The sequence below is a fragment of the Azolla caroliniana genome, unplaced genomic scaffold (genome assembly GCF_043228905.1).
Source record: "Azolla caroliniana isolate FFs.n. ecotype wild unplaced genomic scaffold, voAzoCaro1.0.p SCAF_14, whole genome shotgun sequence".
Taxonomy (NCBI): Eukaryota; Viridiplantae; Streptophyta; class Polypodiopsida; order Salviniales; family Salviniaceae; genus Azolla; species Azolla caroliniana.
In genome coordinates, this window is record NW_028230449.1 from 19,031,366 (window position 1) to 19,051,946 (window position 20,581).

General features: G+C 35.7%; 1 long non-coding RNA gene across 1 annotated transcript; it reads left to right on the top strand.

Moving 5' to 3' along the window:
• The first annotated feature begins 12,983 nt into the window (after positions 1–12,983).
• Positions 12,984–13,364, top strand: LOC147855749 (uncharacterized). The gene is made up of 2 exons (XR_015530826.1): positions 12,984–13,072; positions 13,115–13,364. It is a non-coding gene; the product is annotated as an uncharacterized LOC147855749 (long non-coding RNA).
• Positions 13,365–20,581: the final 7,217 nt, after the last annotated feature.

Genomic DNA, 20,581 nt, shown 5'->3' on the forward strand with positions numbered 1-20,581 from the left:
CAAGACATGTCTCAAGAAGATAGGAATCGATGTTTGAAAGAAAGAAGATTATTATCTAAATTTGTGTAAATATGAAGATTATTTCTTGGAATGTTCAAGGTCTTGGGGGATCTTTATGTAAACAATATAAAAGGAGATTTCGGCAAGAGCTACATAAATGTATAATTGGGCAAGTGGACATAGTGATGTTACAAGAACATCACCTAAATGAAAGGCGTACTAAAGTCTATGGTTCATTATTGCCTGGAAAATGGGAAATGGTGTGGGTTCCAGCATATGGATCAACACAACTTAAAGGTGGATTATGTATGGCTATTCGGGATATATGGCAAGTAAAGATGTTGGAGGTAGGAAATTTGTTCTTGGGAAGAGCACAATATGTTATCATGGAATTTCATAATAAAAAGGTTGGCGTTTTGAATTTATATGCTCCTAATTCTTCTAGAGAACGATTAAAGATGTGGATTGAATTGGATAGATCATTGCCAACTGTAGATCATTGGTGTATAGCAGGAGACTTTAATATGATTGAGGACCCTGAGGATAGGAGTGGTGAGGGACCAGGGTGGAGTAACAGTGCATGGTCTAGAATTATCTGCATGGGAAAGATTTACTATAAGTAGAAGGTTGGTGGATGTTTGGCATTTACCATCATTTGGAAAACTACATAATTCGTTACGGTTTTCTAGATCTGATAGAAGAGTAAACGGGGCAAACCTGTCAAGAATTGATAGGATTTATGTTGATGATTTATTTGCGGAGATAGGAGGGAGTGTTGGCATTTATCCAGGTACGACTTTCTCCGATCATGCCCCAGTTGTATTACAACTTAAGGTTGGGAAAAAACATAAGCAGCAAGGGAGAATAAGAATTCCACCAGAATTGTTTACAAAGTCTATAATTACTGAACAAGTTATGTATATATGGAGACAAACTTTATTGCAAATTGGAAATGTGGAAGACAATGTGACCTTGGCAATATCTCATATTAGTAGTTTTTTAATCTCTTGGGTACAGGGGAAAAAGGAAATATATACACAGAAAATTAATAGTATGCATCGTGCCTTGGCATCGTTGCAACATTTTCAAGAAAGGGATCCATTGTGTGAATGGACAGCATATGCTTTACATAATGCGAAATGGGAATTAAGAAAGATTGAGGACAACATTTTAAACTTTCAATATCAAGCTTCCGCTTCAAAATGGACACAAGTAGGTGACAAAGTAAACAAGATGTTTTTTTCCCAAGTTGCACCGAAATGGTCGACAATAGGAATTAAACAATTAAGGAGGGAAGATGGCTCCTTAACAGTAGATGAGTCAGAAATTGTACAAATTGCTGCTACGTATTATGCTAAATTGTTGACTGCTGATGTGGCTACAGAATCTGTCCACATAAGTAGGAAACGGGTGTAGGATCAAATTAAGCCAAAAGTTACAAATGAAATGAAGGTTGCATTAGTTAAGCCCTTTGACATTATGGAAATACATAATGCACTTAGAGCTTTAAGTCTTATGTCTTGTCCAGGGGAGGATGGAATTACTCCACATTTTTTCCTCAATTATTGGGAATATATTGGGGAAGATTTAACAAAAGCTTATCAAAGAATTTTTGACACTGGGTATATGCCTCGTAGTATGGCAGTTGGTTTGATTTATTTAATACCTAAGGGTGAAGGTATATCAGATGATATTAGAAAATGGAGACCAATAACTTTGTTAAATACAATATATAAAGTCTTTGCAAAAACATTGGCTTTGAGAGTGCAACCTTTTTTGCATGATTTGATTCATATCACCCAAACAGGTTTTATTCAGGAAAGAAGTATACTGGATAATTTGTTCTTTTTTTGGGAAGCCATTGCCTTGGCTAGGAAGAAAAAAGAGAATTTAGTGATTTTGTTACTTGACTTTGAAAAAGCATATGATCGTGTTGATTGGGAATTTCTTCAGGGTACTCTTGTAAGATTGGGTTTTCCGGAGAAATGGGTGATAGGAGTGTCTTCTTTGTATAATTCAGCATGCAGTTCTGTTTTGGTTGGAGGGGTTAAAGGTGATGAGTTTCAAATTTCCCGAAGTGTAAGACAAGGCTGTCCACTTGCACCATATCTATTTTTGTTTTTTGCTGAAGCAATGAGTTTGTTTTTGACTGCTGAAGATGTTGGATTAAAAGGAATAGCAATGCCCATTGATGGGACAAATGTGGTTGATGTAGAATTTGCTGATGACACAAGTTTGTATCTGGATTGTCACAATAATAATCTGCAGAAAATGTACACAACAATGCAAACATTTTGTATAGCTGCAGGTGCAGCAATTAATTGGAATAAATCAGTGGGTTTTTGGGTGTCGTCCGATTCCACAACTCCACAATGGAGTCCTCATCCAGATTTCAGATGGGTTCCCGAGGGCACTTCAGTTAGATATTTGGGATGTCAAGTAGGGTTGAATATTTCTTCAGAAATTCAGGTTGCTTCTTTGTTATTGAAAATTAGGAAAAAACTTATGTTTTGGAGTAAAGCTAAACTATCATTTGCGGGTAGAGTGATAGTCGTTAATCATGTTTTGTTGTCTAGTCTCTGGTATATTATGTCATGTTGGAGTTTTTCGAGATCATGTATGGGACAATTGCAAAGATTGATTCGAAATTATTTGTGGTCTGGTAATGATGGAAGCCATGCTAGGGCAAAAGTCTCTTGGTCCACAATTGTTAAGCCATTGGATCAAGGAGGATTAGGGATTCTGGATCCATTACAACAATCGAAAGCTTTAATGGCAAAATTGGTGATTCGAGGATTATTGCCAGGATCGGAACCTTGGAAACAATTGTTGTTTTATGAATTGCAAAGGTTTTGTCCCAAGACGGGTGGAGATTGGACGCCTAGTGCTAGATGGGCTTTTATGGAACATAATAAATTGGCTATTGCTACAAGTTGGGAAGATAGATTTGCTCGATGTGTTCTTAAAGCATGGAAAGATATTTCTCGTGATTTAGTTAAGACATTGCCAAAAACAGAATCTGAATTCTGTAGGCAACCGCTGATTTGGAATTCATGGTTGACTGACCTAAGAGGACAAATGTTGGGAAAGCGTACTAAATGTGCATGGGCAGAATTAGATCGTGGGCCAGCACAGTCTATAGGTGCATGGATAACTTTTTTGTCTAAATCTATAGATCAACAAATGCTATTAATTAGTAATATAAGGGGTGGCAAGATAATGTATTCTGCGATCCAGAATGCCCTTGTTAATGTTCAAATGCAAATTGGATATACTACACACAAGTGGATGGGTTTATTTACTCCATTGGATGTTTTAATTGGAGTGAAAGCCTATATTGGGGAACAAGAATGCATGACTTTTGATGTACAGGATGATGGTAGGTTAATCTGTACATCTATGGAACATGATTTGTTTAGTTTTTGTTTACATAAAGAAGTGAGGGTGATTGCAAATGATGGATCAAATTGGGTATTAGACCCGGATCCTCAAAAGGTGAATTGTTTGTGGAGGATTTGGATTTTGGAAAGGAGATCAATATCTACACTAACTTGGGATCCTGGAGAACTGTATTGGAAGGTGAGGATGCAAGATAACATCAAATATGTGCCGTTTTTTCAGTATTCTGTGAGGATTGGTAGGAAAGTATTAGCTGCTAGATCATGGAAAGAACCAACTGCAAATATTGTTTGGAGACGAAATGAACTTTCTCCACAACATCTTAAACAATTTTGGAAATGGTTATGGGGTATAAAGATGAGTAGGAAAATTGTTGGTTTTCGATGGTTGTTGGTTCATAATGCTATACCAGTTAATGGGTGGCGAAAAGGAAATGTAGACAAGATGTGTCCTTTTTGTAGAGATGTAATAGAGACTGCTAAACATTGTTTGTGGAGTTGTGGTTTTGCTATGGATATATGGAAACAAATTATAAAATTTTTAATTCCAATATATCCTAGAGCAGTGTACACATGGGGTGCAGTATTATGGGCAGCGGTACATGATAAACCGATGGAATATGAACATGAGGAGGTTGCGGATGCTATTATGGTGAGGCCTGGTATGATGGAAAAAATTTTGCTCCCTCCGAATCCACAAATACAAACTGATAAACCTCAAATATGGCAATTGGTAAGCAGTATTACAATTTGGTATATTTGGAAGGCTCGATGTTTGAAGGTATTTCAAAATATGACTGAAAGACCTGCTCAAATAATCTCCGGAATTTGGATAGAGATTGTACATAATCTTAGAGGGATTTTGGATGGTATAAAAGGTAATACGCATCAAGCGGAGCTTAGGCGGGTGGAGTTTCATGCCATTTGGGACATAGGTATATTTTATAGACGGTATTTTGGTAAGGTGGAGTGGTTCTACTCAACACCAAAGTGTTTATTCAAGCCAATGGTTAGACTTTAGAAAAATATAGGGGATCGGTATAGCTTGTATGTTTAGCCTTATGGCGGTTTTCTAATACTAATGTAGTATCTTTTTTTGGAAAAAAAAAAAAAAAACTATAGTGTAACTAAAATGAAAGAGAGTTATATTGCCATCTTGAATAAAAGAATGGACAAGTTGCTCATAAACATGTAGTTTTCAAACATCTTTAAAGACTCCTATGAAGCTTTAACGAAAATAAAAAGTCTATGGAAGATGCAAAGTAACCAATATCACACGGCAATAAATGAATATTAATTTGTTAGATATTCTATTAGGGAGAGGTAAAAAAAGAGCATGCCATTTGATAAAGTAAAATTAGGTTTCAATTTGTTTAGGATTTATTGTAGTTGAGGGAATTTTTTTGGATCATTATGTATCAAAATTTTAATGTTTGATGAAGATTGCAATGGTTTGCTTACGACTTGTATTGGGTCAAGAATCACTGTGGATTTTTCTAGATAAAAAAACAATAACCAGGCGAAAATCTATGTATAAAATTGTTGATGTTTTGCATATTGTAAGGGATCGATCACTTAACATTGTCGAGCTTGCTCTGCAACAATTGCAATGGAATTTTTAGACCCTAAGATTGGAGCAACTAAGCAAACTGTATATTAATCACTAAGGAAAATTATGCTCAATGGGATTCAAACCTAAAACTCTGGGAAGTCTAACACCCTACCGTCCGGGGACACCGGTGTTGCGAAGTTTCACGCATGTGTGTTACTTGGGCTGGACCACGGGGGTCTTGGACTAGGGAGTACTCACGGGATAGAGAAGACCCGAGGTTTGCTTTACGACAATACTACTTCCTGACCCCTTCTCGAGCAAGGTCTCGTTGCCCTTTGTTTTGTGACGCCGGTGGCTCTCGTTGATCACGACTCGTCGACCTTTCGAGATCATCGCACGAGCCAAGTGACCAAACGGGTACAAGCAAGATGAGCACGCAACATGAATGCACAAGGGGACGATAACACAAACACGAATGTCCGTACGTCTTTATGAGGAGAAGAGGTACATGGGCAAGCTCGAACGCTCCCTCGTCACAAGACGTCTGAACGTACAAGGAAGACACAAACACACGCACTAAATGCTCGTACGCCTTTATGAGGAGGAGAGGTGCATGGGCAAGCCCGAAACGGTTCCTCGTCATAAGACGGCCGAACGTACAAGGAAGACACACACACACACACACACAAATGCTCGTACGTCTTTATGAGGAGGAGAGGTGCATGGGCAAGCCCGAACGATCCCCTCATCACAAGACGACCGAACGTACACGGAAGACACAAACAAATGCACAAATGCTCGTACGTCTTTATGAGGAGGAGAGGTGCATGGGCACGCCCGAAACACTCCCTCGTCACAAGACGGCCAAACGTACAAGGAAGACACGAATAAAGAAAGAAGGAGAGAAAGAAACACGAATGATATCGACCAAAGAGATAAACACGTGTTCGATTCCAACGCAAGAGGACCCTTTATAAAATAGGGTTTTGTTTACAATGGCAACTTATAGTTAACCACAAGCTTAATCAAAACATAAATATTAAATGCCCTTAGAGACAAAAGCGAATCCGAACACGACAAAAATGAACACACGAGCACCACCAAAATGCCAATCCCAACGAACCACGACCTCCCGAACGGCGAGCACACGGGCTCGTAACGACGAACCAACGAAGCTTGGGCTCATGAGCACTTCGAGTGCCGACGCGAAGAAGACGAGCACATGGCGATGGGGGGGATGAAGGGGTATGAGATGAAGAGAAGTGGTGAATAAGAAGATGAAGAGCTTTGAAGGAAAATTGGCGATGGTCTCCTCCTCCCAAAACGTCCTCCCGAATGAGCCCCCATCGACCTCCGCTTATAGGAAAAAAAGGAAAGGGGGTCGCCAATTTTGTCTTCAATGAGAAAGGAATAAAATTCCTTAAATCACACTACATTATAAGACTAGATTTGAACCATGGACCTCTAACTAGTAGTCAATGTGACTATCCACTAACCCACTAACTCCCTCTTATATAATATGTAATTCTATCTCTATAAATTCATAGCCTATCTCCCCTCTACCTTTTATCTCTCCTCTCTCTTACTTTTTGCACGAGCTTCTATACCTCCTTTCCACCCTTTCTTTTCCTTTTTATTTTGCATATGCACAACTAATCGCTTTTGCACATTGCACATGCACATTTTTGACCCCCCCCTTTCGCCGGTTTTTCCCACTCTCGAGCACGTCACATCACGACACCGTCCCTAGGGACATTTTATGAAGTAAGTCCTTGAGGACCTAGGAAATTGTCTGTGATGGACATTTCGTAACTAAGGTCCTTCGAAGACCTAGAACATCATCCCCGAAAGACTTTTGTGCCTAGATGCGAAGGGAACAACACAAACTATTAACTATAGAACTTGAAAATCAAAAGGAAAGAAATCAAAGAAAAAAACAAGAGGAGCAACAAGAATGGGCCTCTTCGGAGAGAGAGAGAGAGAGAGATTCTATTATCATCTTTAAAAGTCAAATATGATTTATGAGACCAAAAATATTACATTTCACATGTTACATGTGAAAGTGAGTAGCGACTCTCGATGTTCAAGTACTTTACCAATGAAAGTTGCAACCGAGAGTGCACATTTTGGTTGTGACAGAAATTCGTGCAAGGATTCAGCTTGGTCAAAGATGTGTAGAAATGGTCGAATATGATCAAAGGCAGAGCATTTTATCAAAGTGTGATACTTATGCTCTCGAACTTGTTTAGGGCAAAGTGTGCATAGCCGACCACTCTCATCACTTCTGCCCCAACGCCCTACCTCAGATTGCAATGCATGTGTGCAGTCGTATGGAAGCAATGGTTCAAATGGTAGATAACGAGATGGGCTCTAACATGTATCAATGTCGTATGAAAAAAAAAGTAATTAAAAAAAAACTTTCACCCAAAATCCGATGCATTGCATCGAATTTCTATTGAAAATAGTGAAATTCGATGCAATGCATCGAATTTTGGTTGAAAGTTTCAACAAGAATCTAATGCATCGGATTCTAGTTGAAAACAACAAAGTTTATTTATTTAATTAATTAGTGAAAAAAAAAACACTTTCAACGAGAATCTTATGCACTACAACATATTCTTGTTGATATCAGCAAAATCAAGGTACTAAAAGAGAAGATCCCAAATGCGGCTCTAGACACAACACAAACAAACCAGAAGCATGACTCATAACCACGGTGAGGTTGGATTGCAATTGGATATAAACAATGCATTAGTTACCACTGATGATGAGGATGAGACCTCATAAACTTCTACTAGTTCATCTGATGGGTCTAAATATGATTGCGTAGACTTGGAAAACAATAGTTCTGATACATGAGAGTAAATATTATATTGTACAACAAAACCTATATTTACGAATTTCTATAAATATAGGTGGTAGTCATTTCGGACATTCATTTGTAAGTTTGGCATGTCCATTATTTAGGCATTATGTGGAACACCTAAATTTCCGCACATGATAGAAATCAATATATTTTGGGGTCATTTTTGAAAATATTTTATGCATGCTACACCCCTTTTTGTGAATCGACCTATTTTGTGTCATTTTTTGACAGACAGTTCTCAAAATGTCCCGATGTTTTTTCACTTTTTTAGATAATAGTGGGTAGAGTAGAATCAATAGAGCCTTGTTGGGTTGTTTCAATATGATATATATATATGCATGTGATGGAAAAGAGACCACACATTCATCACTTGCAGTCTCCTCCCTATTCTTCCTTCAACAAGTTGAACTATACATCATAGTGTATTACATGACCTTATGGGATACCTAGTTCTCAATTGCAAAAATGGTTGATTATCTAACTTATACTCATTTACATATATTATCACGTTACAAAAGCCCTTCGTATGGCCATTATTGATGACCCAAGCTTTCTACCTTTGATCGTTTGGGCTTCAGAGCATGCCATGTGCCACGTCTCTTCATCACTTGGGGATTTCCTTTCTTGATCACTTGGGCTTTTTCTCTAAAGCGGGATTTGTAAAGCACATGTGGCTCATCTTAATCACGTGTGGAAAAAATAGGACGTGAGGGGACACATAAGCTTCATCTCTTGATCACCTAGAAGCTTCCCTCCTTTGATCATGTTGGGATTCCCTCTCTTGATCACCTAGGCTTCCTTCCCTTGATCACATGGGCTTTAAAGCCAGTGTGTTTCATCCCTTAATCACATGGGGAGAGAAAAAAAGTGCTTGGTGCTTGGTGCTTGGATGAACAAATGGAATTCCCCCAAAACCACATGAGTTCATTGCCAACCCATTGCAATAACCTAATATTGTCTCCCTTATCAGGTTTACTCACATCCCCATGTGCAAAGTTTGCATAAGACAAAAGATTATTCTTGAGTGATCCACCTTCATATAATGTTATGATCATAGAATGAACCATACGTGCATTCGCATTCGAGAATAATTCAATCAAACATGTATGGTAAATCATCTCAAAGTTGGATTGGATTGAATGTACTATGGTCTATATTATATATGAGCAAGTCTCTCGGTGCATAACATGCCCAAGTGGCCTATCTGATTGCTTCACCAGCACCATTGGTGTAAATTAGGGTTGCCCCCTATCGCCGACTCTTTTTGGGATCTACATTGATGAGATCACTAATTTTATTGCTCGTAAGGGAGGCAATGGAGTAGCTATTGGGGGTAGGCAAGTTAGTCTCTTACCCTACGCAGACGACATCATCTTGCTCTCGGAGTCTGAACACGACCTACAAAAGCTTCTTAATGCCCTAGATGACTTTTGCACACAATGAGGACTGGTAGTGAATCTAGCGAAAACTAAAGTCCTTATCTTTCATATATCGTCCCGAGTTAGGAATAAATGTCACCTAATCCTCTCTCATAAACCAGTTGAGGTAGTTGGATCATATGTATACTTGGGAGTCACTTTTAGTGCTTGTTCAAGTAAATTCTCGATAACCCAGGCAACCAAAGATAGGCTACCGTCATCAACATCTCTTCGTTTCATATCTTCCTCGCCATCTCTATCTCCTAGTTTCTTCTCATCGTTGTTTGTCTTTTAGTTTCTCCCCCTCACCATCTTTATTTTTTAGTTTCTTCTGATCCTCCACATATCCATCTCCGTGTTTCTTATCATCATCATCCCCATCTTTGCGCTTCTTATCATCTTCCACATTCCTATCTCTACACTTTTTGTCATTGTCATCCTTCTCCCTGTGTTTCCTGCCGTTTTCATCTCTATCTATGTGTTTCTTATCTCCTAGTTTCTTCTCATCGTTGTCTCTGTCTTTTAGTTTCTCCTCATCATCGTCTCTGTTTTTTAGTTTCTTCTCATCCTCCACATATCTATCTCCGTGTTTCTTATCATCATCATCATCCCTATCTTTGCGGTTCTTATCATCTTCCACAACCCTATCTCTACGTTTTTTGTCATTGTCATCCTTCTCCCTATGTTTCCTGCCGTTTTCATCTCTATCTATGTGTTTCTTATCATCATCATCCCTATCTATGTGTTTTCTTATCATCTTCGTCCCTGCCACAATTTTTTCTATCATCCTCTATATCTCTGTATTTGCGTTTCTTTTTATCCTCAACGTCTCAATCTTTGTGTTTCTTATCCTCTTCATCTATTTTTTTCTCTATTTCCATCATTGCCATAGTCACAGGTTGCTTCCAGAGACGCTTCCTTAACATCATTGTCTTCATTGCTTCATCTTCGACATCATCATCTTCAACACCTCTTGGCATCGTCATCAACACTACTTTGCCTAGCCTTCATCGACACTTCCATCATTGCCATAATCATAGTCATTGCTTCCAGAGACGCTTCCTCAACATCATTGTCTTCATTGTTTCGTCTTTGCCATCGTCATCTTCAACACCTCTTGGTGTCGTCATCAACACTACTTTGTCTAGCCTTCATCGACGTGAAGTGTTCCAGTTCCCGGTGAGGACCGCACATGGTCGCTCACGTTCGTTCGTGTTCGTGTCTCTTGTGAGGACGCACAAGGTCGCTCACGCCTGTTCGTGTTCGTGTCTCCAATGAGGACTACACAAGGTCGCTCACGGCCGTTGGTGTCCCAATCTCCGGTGAGGACCGTACATGGTAACTTACGTCTGTTGGTGTTCTAGTCTCTGGTAAGGACTGCTCATGGTCACTCACTCCTCAACCTACTTCGGTTTTTCTATTTTAGCTAACCCCTACACCACACTTTCGAAAAGGCGGTCGTAAAGGGGAGGATAATGTCACAGACATGACAACAGTCATGTCAAGATTCAAACTCTTTACCTCTTGTTAAGCGTTTTGTTCTAAGTTCTAACCAACACATCCAAATACATAGTCATGTTATGCATATCTTAGTAGATTATCTATTCCAAGTTCTATGAGTTTTTAGAACCTTCTAGAAACCTCCAAAGCTTCTGCATGAAAATGGGTCTATGCATGGAACTACATGTAGAGCCCACAAACATGTATAAATACTTGTAATCTCCTCGGTCGCTTTCAAGGGATTTAACGCCAATCATTGACACATCAATCTAGTATTCTTGTTTAGGCTCATCTTCTCTCCTTGATTTACATCTCTGTCTTTATGCTCTTGTATTGTTCAGGAACCATCATCTTGACCTTGGCTCACAACCTAATAACTAAATTTGTAGTGTAGACAATTGCAACCATTGTTAAGTGTTTTCTAATCTTTTATCTCCTAATATTGTGTTCTAATTAATTTCTTATTCATTTTCTTCTAAACATGTAGAAAATTCATAATATTGATGAAGTTGAAAAAAAAGAATTGATTGACTGATATCTTCTAGATCCAAATTATAGATTGAAAGAGGATGAGGAGGATAATGATAAATTTATATCATCATAGAGTGATGGTGCTTAATTCTTGTACTTATATACATTGTAATTTTTGTGCAATTTACTAAAGAAATGACTTTATTTTTTATTTTTTATTTTTTTCCCAAAAAAAGGAAATGACTTAATTAAAAGTGTTTCTATTTAATTGAAATAATTTTTGTGCAATTACCAATTGATCAAGAGAGCCATTGAGCAAGCAAAAAAGAAAAATTGTTGTACACTGAGTAGGGCATGATAAAAGCTCAAGAGTCAAAGTATAAATGGGAGAGTGTGAAAGGCAAAGAGCAAATGAGAGTGCTAGAGGAGAGACCATGAAAGAGTGTGTGAATTAAGAGTGTGTGAATTAATGTAGTGCACAAGTAAGAGAGAGCAAGAGATGTTAAACAAACAAATAGATTGGTAAAGAAAGAAATAAAGAAATTGTACGGTGTCACTAAATAGTTGCATTTTTATGTGATATAGGAACACTTTGCTTAACATTGAGCATAGCATTGTGTTTCTGCAAAGGCTATGTCATCCTTGTTCTATAGTAGTGCCATATTTCTCCTCAATCACCTCTAGTAGGCTTTGAACCCTTTCTAGCCATTAGCTAACTTTTAGGTAGCACTTGATGGGGTTGTTTTAAACTTCTTCTCACTTGTTTTAAACTTGATCATGAAAAAGATGTAGGCATTCACTAGTTTAATGTGTGAAAGGATTGGTTAGAAATACTTATGCATTGAATGTAAATTTAGAATGTTTTTTTTATAAAAAGGAGGATGTGCTTATGAGTAGAGAGTGATTTGCTAATTTAAATAAATCGTCAAACCAAGGATTTGCTTTACGTATGTTAATCAAACTCTAAACAGTTTCTTTTTTTTTTCCAAAAAAATTCTACTTCCATTAGTTAAGAAAATGTACATAGGATAGTATATAACTCATATGTTACAAGCCACTTTGCAATGGCTACAAGAAAACATCATGTATAAATGAAGCAACAAAGCCTCGTCACAGAATTACTCAACAGACTCCCCTCAACATGAGCCTCACACAATCCACATTCAGCAAAGACACCCTCCAATATCTTCATGCACCGTAGAACCCTAAACAGTTTCCTATCAACCTCACGTCCTCATGCACCGTAGAACAATATCATGTGAAAAATGCGACAAACTTCTCCTACGCGAACTTTTTGTGTGTCCATGTATTAACCCTACCATTACAATTTACACAATAATAATATAAATATCAATGTTCACAAGTTCTTACCTATGGAGCAAACATGTACTATTAGAAAACTCGACACGGCACTTAATGAAAATGATCATTACATGAATGCTTATAACACACTATACAACTCTACCATAGGCTAGGTTTTCGTGTGTCTTAAGAAAATATGAAGGCATTGTTTGCTATTATATTCATATTCATATTCATATCTTTACTAATTTAGAAACATAACTTTATTTATGTTGGTAAATCTGAAAATAGGAATCACACGTCGTGTTCCATAATTTAGAAACACAACTTTATTTATGTTGGTAATTCTGAAAATAGGAATCACACATTGTGTCATGGAACGTGTTGGAAATGTGTTTGAATCATCACTACAAAGGAATTGTTTGATTTGGAAGTGGATATGGAGGTGGAGGTGGAAGTGGAGGTGAAGGGGGTGGGGGTGAAGGAGGCGGAGGTGAAGGAGGTGGGGGTGAAGGAGGTGGTGAAGGAGGTGGAGGTGAAGGAGGTGGAGGTGAAGGAGGTGGGGGTGGGGGTGAAGGAGGTGGAGGTGAAGGAGGTGGGGGTGAAGGAGGAGGAGGTGCCGAAATGAGACGACATTCGATGAGAATTTGAAGTTGGGCAGTTGTGAAAGACGAGGATGGAATAGATTGCACAAGTACTCCAGGGGCACATGCAAGGAAGATGGTAGAACAACAACTGATTGGCCTAGTGAGATTGTTGTTGCATAATGAGCTTGACAAAAGATCTTTCACAGTGCGAGCACACAAAGTAGGGTTGGTAATAGTAGCGTAGGTTGGTGATGCCCCATGAATGACAAAGGTTGTTAGAAAAAGCAACCCAAACAAAAGGAGGGAGTGTTGTAACTCCTTCTCCCCCATCATAATATAATTTGTGTAGTAGATGCTACTTATACAATAACGAATGTGCAAATAATTATGTTTGTTATTGCTAGTTAGGCTTCATGGGTTGTTTTATAGTGCCTCTAGAGCCTTCGAGCATTTTTGGGAAGTCAACAAAAGATTTCATAGATAATCAACGATAGCAATATCCATGGACCTCAAGCGTTAATAAAGAATAATTGTTTTGCTTTTTTATCATTTTAATCCTCTCCATTGTCAATCAATTCGTTTATGTACAGTGATTTTGATACGTGTACATGTTTATTTGATCACTAACGTAGAAATTGAATGAGAAGGAAAGCTTTTTGTTTATTGTTATATAATCACTTTTTTCATGTTCAAGCATAGGAAGACTTTGCTCAAAAACTTTTCGAAGTAATTTTCATATATCACATGATATGAAATGTACATTTTACTATCAATCCATATCTCTTTGTGGCAATTTTGCTTGAAATGGCAAAGTTAGGGTACATGGCTTGCTTAGGTTTTAATATGTCCCCATATTAAGAGTTTATCATCGTCTATTCTCCATTACTTAGACTGCAAACATAATTAAAAGTTATTCAATATTTTCCTTTATAGAACTTGATGTTCTCTACCATACCATGACATTTGAACATTAGTTGTGTACCTACATTGTTCTTCATTGATTCAAATGCTATGAGAGATGGACCAATGTGACATTATCTACCCAAAAATATGCAAAATTTAAACACGAGGAATATGGATGTAAAGAGCAGTTCATTAATTTTAAAATAATTTAAAGATTGGTCCCTCCAATGTTATCCCACGACAAGGGAATGTTTGACTACGGGAAAAGCTTGAGCAGTGACGCCAATAATGCATGATGATTACTGGAAAATGAGCATGTTTACTACAAAAACGTCGAAGTTTTTTAAAGAACATGGGATTGAGTACAAACAAAAAATGATATAGAGAAATTTAATTGAGGACATTGAATGGTATTATATATGTATATGTTGCAAACAAACTCTTGTATTCTCATGCATTAATTTATACATAGTGTGTTTCAATTTTACAATCCTTCTATTATGTATTCTTGTAAACTCACTAAATAAATAAATATTATGCCTAGATGGTACTCCCATATTTGCATCTCGAAAATGGGTATTGCAAGATCAATTGACAAAGATGAGCCTTGAGGTAAGCATTATAGTTGACCAATATTGATTGTTGCATATAGTATTTAATATGCAACATTGATTACATGAAGCGTAGTCTGTGTGTCATGTGTATGGATAAGTGTCATGTCTGTATCCCTAAGTGGACATGTGGACATGGAGGCCCGAGGTGCAAGAAGATGAAACGTCCTTATTTTATTATAACTCCCTTTTTGCATCCGTACTTCTTTTGGCCTAAGAAATCTCCCCCACCTCCCCCCAATTCAATGAACCAACATGTTTCTTTTATATTATCTGAGAGTTACTATTGGGTTGACGCATATCAAATAAAACTTATTATATTTATCCATATGTAAACATTGAGCCTATAACCTTCAAGAAAATAGCAATATACTGTAACCAACTAAGCTAACTTGTAATGACATTAAATCCATCGGCTAATAGATGGATGGATGCCTTCAACACAGGCAGCTAGTAATATGAATGCACAAGAGGTAAAATCGTCAAGACTTGATTTGAGAGATGCTTGACAACCGCATCCCCCCGTTTCTGGGAGATTTGGATGTTGATCGTTGGCTTCACCCTTTGGTATGTGTGGAAAGCACACTGCTTAAATGTCTTCCAAGATCTAGTACGCCCCCTAGGGGAATTGATAATGGATATATGGTTTGCAATTATCAACTACCTACACGCGCAACTATATGAGGTTTGTGACCACTCGGACGACATGATCACTGCCCGTTTACGTTTTTGGCATAAATGGAGGAGCACGCTGATGGTGACGCAAGGAGGAAATGGCCCGAGGTGTAACTACCAACCCCCACGCTGGTTATTTCCTGCTCATTTCCCACCCTCCCTCTATTGAGGGTTAGAGGATCGGGCTCGTGCTTGCCGATGATGGATGTCACTATTTTCGAAAATATGTTTATAGCTCTCAGTACCTAGTTACATTAAGTAGAAAATATGAGAGGATATGTACGTACCCATAGTTTCTTTCTCATGCCATAGTTGCTTTCTCATATTCTGGAACTTGGTCGGGGTGTGATTCCCCAATTTATATATAACCATGTTGTATAGCCTTTATGTAAAAATCTCTCTTAACTAATGGGAAAGTAGCTTGTATTGTCATTTTAATGTCGTTAAATTGTCAAACACTTCGGAAAGAAAGCTCTTATTACAACATATGTGGTCTACTTATGTAAAATTTGAATTAACAACTTCTAATTTAGTAACGATAGGCTTAACCTACTAAGGTAGCTTATATTATACTAATGTTTTCTCACATATTCATTTTGAGTATGTCTCCTTTACAAATGTAATTTGAAACATTACATTTACCTTAGTGGACTTGCATTTCTTCTTCTTTTCTACATTTGAATATATAAAATATTTGTAGCAATGTACAAGGCAAAATTAAGCTTGGTTTGGATGTGGTTCATAGTGTATGTTGTTGGCAACATGACATCTATCCCACTAAATTGGTGTATTCTCCAATGCGCACATCACCTCCATTCAGGGCCTAAAATTGACGGGTTAGTCTTAAAGTTTTTTGACGGGCATTTTTTAAAGATGTATGTCATATGACAGAAGATTGCAAAAACTTAACATGTCATTTGACATACAGATTTTAGACATGAAAAGCTCTATGTAATGTTCTAACCTTAGTTTTTTAATAAAGCATAGATGATAGTTATAACTTATTAGTAATAACTTAATAATTATAAAAAGGATGGCTAGTAAAAGTTTTAGTTTTAACTTAAAACTTTTGTACTAAAAGTATTTCATTTCAATATAATACAAACAACCAAGTTATTAAGTAATACAAAAACTATATTGTATAAAATTAAATAATGTGATAGATGGTAACTTACCTATTTAAAATGTTGAAGCTTGAGCCTAGCCTTGAAGGATGTCTTCTTCTATTGTTGCTGCAGAACAACTACATATAAAATCAATAATTTTTAAGTGGAACAATAGCTTACTACCCTAATAGAAGTACTTACTCACTTATTTTCTATACTAATAAGTTATTACTAACCTTAATTTCTTCATAAAGCATAGATGATAGTTATTAGTAATAACTTAATAACTATAAAAAGAATGGTAACTGTTAAAAGTTTTAATTTTAACTTAAAACTTGTGTATTAAAACTATTTCATTTCAATATAATACAAACAGCCAAGTTATTGTTTAAATAATACAAAAACTATATTGTATAATATTACATAATGTAATAGATGGTAACTTGCCTATTTGAAATGTTGAAGCTTGAGCCTAGCCTTGAAGGATGTCTTCTTCTATTGTTGCTGTAGAAATACATATGAAATCAATAATTTTTAAGTGAAACAATAGCTTGCTACCCTAATAGAAGTACTTACTCACTTATTTTCTATACTAATAAGTTATTACTAACCTTAATTTCTTCATAAAGCATAGATGATAGTTATTAGTAATAACTTAATAACTATAAAAAGGATGGTAACTATTAAAAGTTTTAATTTTAACTTAAAACTTGTGTATTAAAAGTATTTCATTTCAATATAATACAATCAGGCAAGTTATTGCTTAAGTAATACAAAAACTATATTGTATAATATTACATAATGTAATAGATGGTAACTTACCTATTTAAAATGTTGAAGCTTAAGCCTAGCCTTGAAGGGTGTCTTCTTCTATTGTTGCTGCAGAAAAACTACATATAAAATCAATAATTTTTAAGTGGACTGTGGAAGAATAGCTTGCTACCCTAATAGAAGTACTCACCTTTGTTCTGTACTAATAAGTTATTATTAACCTTAATTTTTTAATAAAGCATAGATAATAGTAAAATGTAATAACTTATAAGTATAAAAAGATGGTTAGTAAAATTTTTAGTTTTAAATTAAAACTTAAATTAAACCTAGAGTCTAGACTCTACACTCTAGTATATTAGAATTTAAAGTATTTTTTTTTCGAAAAAAAAAGTATATTAGAGTATTTAATAAATGACTAATGTTATTGTTAAAATTTTAAATCGATTTGAGAATTTATATCATAAATCATGATTCATCATTACAATTTACAACTTACAATTTATATTTTTTATTTTAAGTGTGTTTTTAAAAAACATATAAGATATATATATATATATATATATATATATATACTAGTAACTAAATACATATATATAAACTTAGAAGTTATAATATTGTCATATTAATATATATTAGACTAGACTCTTAATTCTAGGACCTAGTATATTACACACTTTATACTAGTAACTTAGTAAGTTGTAACTACATACTACACACATAGTTATAACTTATAACTTATTAGTTATTACATATAATATATATATATATATATATATTATATGACATGGAAATTAGAATTTTAGCATGTCATTTGACATGGATAATTTTTAGTGGCCTTTCATATGAAAAGGAAAATTTTATACTTTATATGTCATTTGACGGACATTTTTATTAGATGTATGTTTTTGACGGGCAAAATGGCCTTTGACGGGCATTACACCCGTCAAATTTTTGCCCTGCCTCCATTATCAAAGAAAATATAATACACATATCTATACTCTTATTATCATTATTATTAATAATATCAATATGTCATCATCATTTTTTCTCAACACTACACTATCAATATCATCATCATGATTAGCATTTTCTACATATAGAATAATACAGCCCTTCTAATAATCATTAGTAACATCAACATCAACCTCACTAACATCATCATCATCATCATCATCATCATCATCATAGTCACTAACATCACCATCATCATTTTTCTCATCTGCACACCACTCTAATTATATTCATCATTGACATTTTTAACACATATGATAGTACAACCCTTCTAATCATCATGAATAGCTTCAACATCACCATCATCGTCATCGAAGACATAATGATGTGTTGTTAATGCTTCTCCATTGCATTCTTATATAGTATCTTTGGAGTTTTAAAGTATTGTTGAAAGTTGATTGAAGATATCGTGAACATTCATGATAACAACTAGCATGGAAATTGAAATCTTCGAGCTTTAGGAATAAAGTTTTTTTGGAAGATTTTTTAATGTAACCTCTCATCCTCAAATTTTAACCTTTTGTTATATGGCTCAATATTTGTAAGTGAACTAAAATAGAACAAAACTTTTTAGAAATGAAATAGTTTTTGGTGATTCTAAATCTTCTCAAGTTACTTGTATGTTCCAATGTTTTTATGTTACCCAACACAATATATCTATCATTTTCAATAGTGATTCTAGTGTAAAAAACAAAAATATTTAAGAACCATGAGATATTGGAAAAACATATTGGGACTTCTAAAACTTCTCTAAGTACTTGTCCACCATTACGTTTCAAAGTCTATATGTTTCCCAACACGACATATCTATCAATTTCCATGCTCCATTACCCTCCGATTCTAGTTTAAAACAAAAAAGCTATAAAGACATGGTATTTCTCTACAATTACATGATGTTTATGACATGTTTCTTTTTTTCTTTTTTCTTTTTTTTGCAAAAAAAGATACTACATTAGTATTAGAAAACACTATAAGGCTATACATACAAGATATACCGCAGATCCCTTGTATTTTTCTAAATTCTAACCAATTGCTTAAATAAATATTTTACTGTTGAGTAAAACCACTCCACCTTATCAACAAGCCGTCTATAAAATATACCTATGTCCCAGATGGCATGAAACTCCAAACACTTAAGCTCCGCTTGGTGAGTACCTTTTATACTGTTTATGACATGTTTATGTGTCTAGTTGAGAGAATGTGTGCCTTTAATTGATTTTAACATTATATAAAGATGGATTCGATTATAATTAGGTTTTAGTAGTAATTGCATTAATTATAATTTATAACCATAGAACGTAATATACGTGTTCGTGCAAGTATTCAACAGTTTGAAAATGAACACGTTTGAAAACTAAAAAATGTGTTCTCCTTTTTTTCATAAATTTTATTACAAATTGACTCACTTTAGTGGTATGTTGTTATGCCACTATTGTTTATGTCTTGGGTTTGATTCCCAATTTTCTCATCTCTCTCTCATTAGTGTTGTGTCATAGCAAAATTTTATTTTACTATCATATTAGTTTTTTTTTCCACCTTATTCGTAGAAATTAATTCAACCTAATGGTTAGTTGTTATACTACTATTGTTTATGTCTTGGGTTCAATTCCCAATTTTCTCATATCCTCTCTTTAGCTTAGTGTCTTGTCATGGCCAAAATTTTATGTTAGTGTCATGTTCCTTTTTATTCTTTTTTATTGTTTCTTTGTTATTAGAAATTAGCTCGCCCTAGTGGTAAGTTGTTATGTTACTACTTCCCCTATGTCATGTTTTCTTCATATTCTCGAATATACATTTTATGGGTTTTTGAACGTTTGATTATAATTTATAATGACATATTTTGATTCAATCTCTATAGTTCACACTCATTTTTTTATAAAGTTTTAAGGTGAGGAGGATAGAGATGTCTTGATTCTTAAGAAGCATCCCAATGGCATGCATGTGATACAATGCAATTGCAACCATACTTATGTTGGTGGTTCACAATGGATTAGAGTCCACTTATTGGGAAAGAATAAAAAGAAAGATATATTAATGTCTTCTAAGGCCAAATTTACCATGGGACAATTGGTTTACAACAAAATGGGATATTTACTCGTTCATCGAAAGTTAAAATAAAATAAAATAAAAATAGAGCTTAAGCTAAATAGTTCTAGTAAATTAACAAACATGTTCTACAATGAAATGGCTTTATACTCGGCCTAGTTTCATTTCCATCCAAGTCTCTCGAAAAGAAGCTTGAGGTCAAAGGGTTTCGATGTGGATGTGGCCCCCCGTAGTCCCAATGTAGAAGATACCCCAACTATAGCTTCTAGTCGGCGTAGCTCACGTTCCCTTATCTTCTTAATCGTTTCTACTCCACGTCGAGTTGTTTTGAACTCCAACATCCGAGGCTGTTTGGTTGACATTC